The 8,230-nt window shown below is 39.0% G+C and overlaps 1 protein-coding gene across 1 annotated transcript in view; it reads right to left on the minus strand.

Moving 5' to 3' along the window:
• STPG2 (sperm tail PG-rich repeat containing 2) overlaps positions 1-6,344 on the minus strand; it is a 1,129,165-nt gene extending 1,122,821 nt beyond the window's left edge. Inside the window, exon 1 of the mRNA XM_064369406.1 lies at positions 5,916-6,344. The gene's annotated coding sequence lies outside the window, so the exon portion shown is untranslated. The remainder of the gene's footprint in view (positions 1-5,915) is intronic.
• Positions 6,345-8,230: the final 1,886 nt, after the last annotated feature.

Consider the following 8,230-nt stretch of genomic DNA (forward strand, 5'->3'; position numbering starts at 1 on the left):
TTGCTAATCTGGACTAATAATAAAAGATACTCTATTTAAAATAAAATAATATGTTTCTTTTGAGGCCCACATGTATTAAAATGTAACCAATGTCAAGAATTATTTATTTGTGCTAAGTATGGCAACATAAAAGATGTGAACAAAATATAGATCTTACCTCTAAAAAAGTAATATCTTGAAGCATTAAGAAAAGTATTGAAATAATTTTAAACAAGGAAAAGCATCTCTAATGCCATAATGGAAGACAAATGCTCAAAAATTCAAAAAGAAGAGAAGTTCTCATTCACATTGAGGTGATCAGGAAAAACTTCATGGATGATGTTAAAACTCTAGGTGTTAATTTAGTGACTGATGGTTTACCTGGCTATCCCAAAGCAGAGAAGAAGGGTAAACAGTCAGAGAACAAGAACCAGATTTCATTCCAAACACATATAAAAACACACACATACGTACTCAAACTACATATAAAATGAGTCATACAAATTACCACAGAGTATATTTTCAAGACACAGGAAAATATGACCTATAAAGAGGAGAAAAGAAACAGATCGAGAAATGAAAAGGCGGAATCTGCAGACAAGAACACTATCTATTTTAAATATTCTTTATATATTCAACAAGGTAGAGAAAAGGTGAACATGATGAGAAGATATAAAAAAAATTCAAATCAAATTTACAACATGAAAAATACTCTGGATGGAATTAATAGCAAATTTTTGTGGATTAATAAAATGCATTTTTCTCAGTTCTTAATCCCTTTAAAATATACAGATGCTCATTGACTTGTGATAGAGTTGCTTACTGATAAAATCATCATAATTAGAAAATATTGTAAATTGGCTGGGCAAGGTGGCTTACGCCTGTAATCCCAGTACTTTGGGAGGTCGAGGTGGGTGGATCACGAGGTGACAAGTTCAAGACCAGCCTGACCAACATGGTGAAACTCTGTCTCTATTAAAAATACAAAAATTAGCCAGATGTAGTGGTGCATGCCTGTAATCCCAGCTACCCAAGAAGCTGAGGCAGGAGAATTGCTTGAACCTGGGAGGCAGAGGTTGCGATGAGCCAAGATCATGCCATTACACTCCAGCCTCGGCAACAAGAGCAAAAGTCTGTCTTAAAAAAAATAAAAAATATAAATAAATAAATAAAATAAAATACTACTGTATGTAATATACCTAACCCATAATAGCATAGATTAGTCTGCCTTAACATACTCAGAACACTTACATCAGCCTAAAAAAGTTAGACAAAATTACATAACATAAAAATTATTTTATAATAAAATGTTGAGTATCTCATGTAATTTATTGAATACTGCACTGAAAATGAAAAATAGAATGGTTGTATGGGTACTGGAAGTCTGGTGTCTACTGAATGCATATTGGTTTCATACCATTGTGCAAAATTTAAAAAAAAAAAAAGTAGGTTGAATTACATTAGTCAAGGACTATCTGCTTAGTCCTGTCCTTTCGGGTTGCAGTTCCTGGGTAGAAGAGATTCTCCCTGATAAAATGGCCTACAGCCAAGGAAACAGAATTTCAATTAACGTAAAAAGAATTTCCTGAGGAAAATGTAGAGAGATAATGCCCTGAAAAACTGGCCTGGCCAAGCAGGCTACAGTGAGGGGACAGTGGGAGAGCGGTAGTTAGGGGAGAAGGTTGGGAATAGAGTATATGTATCTAAGGCTCTAAGGTCTTTTCCTCTTGTGAAATTTAAAGTAACAAGTAAGCTGTATAAATCCCTTACATCTGTTGTTCTTACATCATACTTGACAAAATGTATCTGATCCTTAGCTGAAATAATTGTATGCTTCTGCATAGTCCAATTACTAGTCCTAAAGATAGGTGAGGTCATATGTACCTAGGAAAGAGATGGCAGCTACTTTTCAATTATCTTCCAGAGAATCCAGCAGAGAAATCGCTAAAGAGACACCCGTTCCTTCTATTGATTATCAGCATATTATCTCTTCGTATTGCTAAAACAAGATTTATAGGATGCAGCTGCTCAAATTTCCCAAGCATGGAATTTGCTACTTTATCTCATAGATCAACAAGACACCATCCTATAAAACAGTAAAGAAGGGTTTACCACATGCTACTTACTGCTCTCTAAGCAAAGTTACAAGTTACAAGAGTTTTAAATTATGCTATATGTGGCTCAGTATATTTTAATTTTATTTCAAGATTACTGTTTGTTTTTTAACTTAGGTGTTATGGTATTCAGCTAAAAACTAAGAATAATGGAGTAAAGATCATGGTTATTACCCTCAAGCAGTTCACATTTTAGTGGGGCTGCCAGATAAGTTTGTTTTGTTTTGTTTTGTTTTGTTTTTGAGACGGAGTTTCGCTCTTGTTACCCAGGCTGGAGTGCAATGGCTGCCAGATAAGTTAACATTAACTACAATACAGAATCACTATAAAAGTCATTAAGGAGTCAGAGAAGAAGAAAAAAAAAACAAAAACAAAAACAAACAAACTAACTAAAAAAGGAGTCAGAGAAGAAAAACCCAAGAAAGCCTAGAGTCAGTAAACAACTTAACTTTAGCTGAATCGCAAAAAATAAATATGAATTAGCCAAGTTAAGAAAGAAAACAGTGTACTGGAAAATGTATCAGCAGATACAGAGACACAGCAGATACAGAGGCACAGAGGTGAGTGAGCACGAACTTAGGAAAACTGTAAAATTGAAATTACTGAAATGCAGGTCAAGTGGAGGTGGAGGTGTGGGTAACGAGGCAAGGCCCATAACATGAAGAACATTATGAACCATGTTAAAGAGTTTAGATTTTAACCTTGATGTTACAAGGATTTTTTTTTCCCACAAATAATGTAATAGAAGGACCACTCTAGCCACAAGATAGAAGATGGATTGAAGACTGAAATAAGGAGAAACAAGTAATATTTTATAGGTTTAATTCAAAATAGAAATAATGAGAGCTTGAACTAAGTCAAGGACCGCTAAATGGAAAAGAGGAACCAACCAAAGAAGCACTGAGAAGATAGAATCATTAGCTGTTAATGATCAACAGGAGTAGTCAGGGAGAAAAAGAATCTAGAAAAAAAAATAATAATAATAAAAATAGAAAAAGAAAAAAAAAAGAAAGAATCTAGAATAATTCCAAAACTTAAAGTTTATCATAGACTGATAAGGAATTTTTAAAAAGGGACCAGAACTACTGGAAAAATTTATGAGCTCAGACACTAAAAACTTCAGATACCAGAGACTGTCTAGGTAGAGATGTTCAAAAAAGTAATGGGTTATGACTCAAGGTCATCAACAACAACAAACAAAGAATTTAAAAAAAAAGAAAAATAAACAAACAAACAAAAGTGACTGGCAGTGTTGAAAGCCAAAAGATCAGGAGAAAGCTCATCTTAGATACATAAATCACCCATATCTCTAAAGATTTCCTTCCGGGAGTCATTAGAATCAGAACATGGATAGTGGTCTGTGGATACAAATGAGACAGTACATATGAGAAAAGCAACAAGCAAAGGATGGAAAGTACAGTATATAAACATTTAAAGATGTTTAGAATGAGGACTCAGCTCTGATTTGTTTTACCTTGCCCAAATTCCTATCTAAGAGGTCTAGGGAGTCATGTCCTACAAACCAATAAATTCTCATCAGAAGGGTTTTATTTAACCCTATATATCATGGTTTACTTTCCAATCAGACTCTGGCATAACATTATGAAACAAGGAAGAAAATCAAAATGTTTTACCCAAAAATATATTTCCTTGCCATACCTTGAAATTGCCCTGCAAAGTCTCTTGTGGGAAAAATCCACATTCTATAGAGAATATACTTTCCCCTTTGTTTTCCTTTCTTTCCAGATCCAGGATATAATCAAGTAAGAGCCACACACCCTTTTAAGTCTGATAAGAAGCATTGTACAACCTGCTCTCTGAAGTCTGCTGTTTCCTCTGCATAATAAAACTTGGTCTCCACAATCCTTTATCCTAACCTAAACATTTCCTTTGATGCCTGGTCTTCACATAAACTCAACCAATTGTCAACCAGAAAATGTTTAAATTTACCTAAAGCCTGGAAGCCCCCACTTTGAGTTGTCCCACTTTTCTGAACGAAACCAATGTATTTCTTAAGTGTATTTGATTAATGTCTCATGACTCCCTGAAATACATAAAACCAAGCTGTACCCCAACCACCTTGGGCACATGTTCTCAGGACCTCCTGAGGGCTGTGTCACAGGCCATGGTCACTCATATTTGGCTCAGAATAAATCTCTTAAAATATTTTACAGAGTTTGACGCTTTTCGTCCACAAGAAGCATAAAAACATTTAAAGAAGACCATGAAGGACTGCTTGGAGAGGGGGAGAAAATGATGCTCTGATTCAGCATTTAACAAATGTTAGGTCCCAACCACATGCCAGACACTCTTCCAAGACAGTAGTTGGAAAAAGAACCAGGAGAAAATTATGTTACATTTTGGAAAGAAGTGTTTCCAAGAAGAAAGTGGTCAATTGTGTCAAAATTAAGAATTGCAAAGTGTCACAGGTGGTCATTGTTAGCTACCTATGACTATTATTGCGGGAATTAGTGCTTATAGTAGCTCAACTCCATTAAAATAAAGACATAGAATAAGCTGCAAGAATAGTGATATCAGATGCTGTGAAGCAGTATAATTCAAAATTTCAAACACTGACAGAAGACAAATTTGTACTCCACCCCAAGAAACCTAAACCAACCCTTATCTGATGAGTTACATAACAGAATAATAGGATCCTGGCATTTGCTTCAAAATACATAATGTAGGTATGGGGGAAATTCAGGTTAAGAAAAACCATCATTTGGATGGTATTAAGCTCCAGAAATCAGAATAGAAAAAGTAGAAAGCAAATTTGATGTATTTATTTAAAGTTTTGTCTAAGTCACTAACTGCAAACCAAACGAGGAGGGCAAATTATTATTCTTATTTTTGAAATGGAGTCTTGTTCTGTTGCCCAGGTTGGAGTGCAGTGGCAGGATCTCGGCTCACTGCAACTCCACCTCCCAGGTTCAAGCAATTCTCCTGCCTCAACCTCCTGAGTAGCTGGGATTACAGGCACACACCACAATACCGGGCTAATGTTTTTCTGTTTTTAGTAGAGACGGGGTTTAACCATGTTGGTTGACCAGGCTGATCTTGAAATCCTTACCTCAAATGATCCGCCGCCTCGGCCTCCCAAAGGGATTCTCCTGCCTCAACCGGCTGTAAATAAATAGTTATTTACAGCCGCCACAGTGCCCGCCTGTAAATCATTATTTAAATTATCCTTCCCACTCCACTGGTCAAAAATACAGCTTTTCTTTACAGAATGTGGAGAAAAGGGGCTCCCCTGAAATGTGTTAAAAGAGAAGATGAAGATGGTCAGAAACATCTATCTAAAAAAAAAAACGGAACTATCTTCAAATAATACTGCAAAATATAAATAAAAGTTACATCTTAGTAAGTTAATGGGAGGAAAGGTGTGAGGCAGACAGGATTACAAAGCAAAGAGACAGCAGGATGTAAGGGCACAGGATTTGGAGACTCATAGAGTCAACAGAGCCAGGAAATCAAAATCCTAGACCTAAACTGTACAATCAAAAGTAGGATGTAGACAACTATTGTATAGTCAAGTCCTAGCCATATGCTCACCAGCCTAGTGAAATGAGACAAGTGATACCATTAGTCTCATCTGTAAAATAAAACGATAGTGTTTTCCCTGACTACTTCATGTTTTGTTACACTTGCAAAATGGTGCTATTCCGCTCTATGGTTTTTTGTTTTTCCAAATACTGACTGACTGCTGTATGAATGGCCCGAAACGCCTATTCCGCTCTATGTTTAACTCACAAGCACACAGAAGCGGAGCGGGCTGAAGATGGGATGCCTGTCACAGGAGGTGGGCCTCTCCCTACAACTTACCTGTCGCCTGCTGCTTCAGGAAAGGTACCTGGTAGGATCCAGGACCCACATGGGCCTCAGTGCTGCCACCTTCAGCCAATCTGAGCAGGCGGGGAGCCCGGTCATACATGGTGCTTGGGGTAGTGGGGGCGCTGGGGAAGGGCAGGTGCGGAAAACGATAAAAACAAGGCGGCTAGAGGGGGTGTGGAGAAAAAGGAAGCGAACACCACACAGAGGAGGCCGGGACACAGCTTCCGTAAATAGAGAAAATAGCGTTGGGGTTGTCTCCTCGCCCGCTCATTAGTAGCAGATTTCCTCAAATCGATTTCTAGCCCTGTGGTAAAGTAGAGGGGGGAACAACTAGAGATTAGACGTCTCACAAAATCATCAGTTTGCCCGGTGCACTCCAAGAAAATTGAGGATTAGTGAGTGAAGACTCCCACCCGGTGCTTCCGGCCCTCACTCCGCCCACTTCTCTCCGCCCGGAAGCCTGAGGAGGAGGCGGGCCCCGTCTCTGGGGATCGCAGTGGTGGTGCCTTCCCGGGCCGAGCCCTCGGAGCATGCGGGCCGAGCCCTCGGAGCATGCGCACCGAGCCGCGAGCCTTTCCCAGCTGGCTCCACCCGGAGCCCTGCGCGCCTTAAACAAGGCGGAACCAAACCTCACAGCCCTTTTGACCTGGGTAACTACTTAGGTCCCGAACTTTTTTAAGAACAGAAGAAACCTAGAAAACGCGTTAGGAAGGTGAGGACTAACTTGACCTTGATTTGTTTCACGACTCATCAAAACCGAGGAAAGAAAAAAGCAGTAGCATAAAGCAGAGAGCTTGAGTTCCACAAGCTCTCCGCGGCTCCCCCAGCTCCACTCGTACTCACAGAGAAAAAGCACCTCTGATCTTCTCTCGTAGGTAGTCCGAACTGCTAAGACAAACCCACGGGTCAGGGCGGTGAAAAGAAATGGGGAACCCAGAAAAAAAATCACAAGATAAGGCTAAAAAAGGAAAAAAAAATAAATGGGGAACCCAGGGAAGGAGGCGAAAAGCTCACAACTGAAGTGCACGTGACTGAAAGCAGCAGCTTTTGTCGGATGCCAGATAACCACAATATTGATTCATCTCTGTTTATAAAGCAAAGCTAAGGCACTGAAAAAGCTCAGTCCACCCCCAGTAAACCAGTGGGTCTCAACCTTGGGCAAAAGAAACCTACCTTGTCCTTGGGGCTAAAGGAATCTATGTCAGAATCCACCTCTGCTTCTCTCCGGCTTTTTCCAGCAAGAATTCTGTCCAGATTCTAAATATCCTCAAAGGCTCAGACAAATCCTACCTTGACCATACCTTGCCTCCAAATGATCTACAGTACTTTAATTTTTCCCTACTACAAGATTTTATAATTTTCATACTCTGTAGTACATACACGATTTGCCACTCAATTCTGTGCAACATTTACTGTGGCTTAATTGTGCCATACATATCAGGACCCCCTCCTTGCAAGGCTGTATGCTTCTCAAGGATGTATCTGTAGTACCTTTTTTTCTATTCAATAGCTAGCTAAATTATTTATTCACTTAAAAAACTCGAATTAGTTTATACTATAGGTTCCATACCCTGCTAAGTTATGAGGCTACAAAGGCATAAGAAAGTCCCTGTCCTCAGGTGTTCTCTCTCTAATGGGAAAGAGATGTATAATCCAAAATGAGAGTTGACAAAGATTTTTTTTTTAACGGTAGGAAAACGAATATTGCAGTATTTTGGAAACCTCTCACCAACTTCATTTCTCCCTGGATTCTGGGAGAAACCCTCACAATTCTCTCAATGTTACTTTAACCTTATTTTCGAAGCTGTCACCTATACCCATTCAGAAGATCTAGATTTTTACCATGACATATTAGAAAGAGTCACAGAGATGAAAGAGAAAAATTCATATTCTCTGCATAATAATCTAATGGTGCTTCTAAATTTGCCCCCTATTGCACATTCCTTAAGGATATCATTTGCCCTTGATGAGCCAAACAAGGATGTCAACCCAAACTGCAAACTCAGGTGTAGGCCATGGTTGCTATAGGCACTGATGCAGACTTTCATGCCCTGTCTGGCCATTCTTTCTGCAGCAGCCTACATTACTCTTTGCTTGGATATACATATTTGTTGGAGACTGGAAATGGAAGTGGTAAAGCAGGCTTTATATGTCTGATTTTATTTTCAGCCATTGAACCTAACTTAATTTAGACAAAGGGAGTTCTTTGTAGCATCCCTCCTAGCTCATTTGCAGACCTCTAAGAGAGAGTTTCTGACTGAGTACCAGCTGGGAATACACTGTTTCTTTACCTTGCCTGCCTCCTG

The sequence above is a fragment of the Aotus nancymaae genome, unplaced genomic scaffold (assembly GCF_030222135.1).
Source record: "Aotus nancymaae isolate 86718 unplaced genomic scaffold, 86718_ANA_hifiasm-v0.15.2.pri h1tg000006l, whole genome shotgun sequence".
Taxonomy (NCBI): domain Eukaryota; kingdom Metazoa; phylum Chordata; class Mammalia; order Primates; family Aotidae; genus Aotus; species Aotus nancymaae.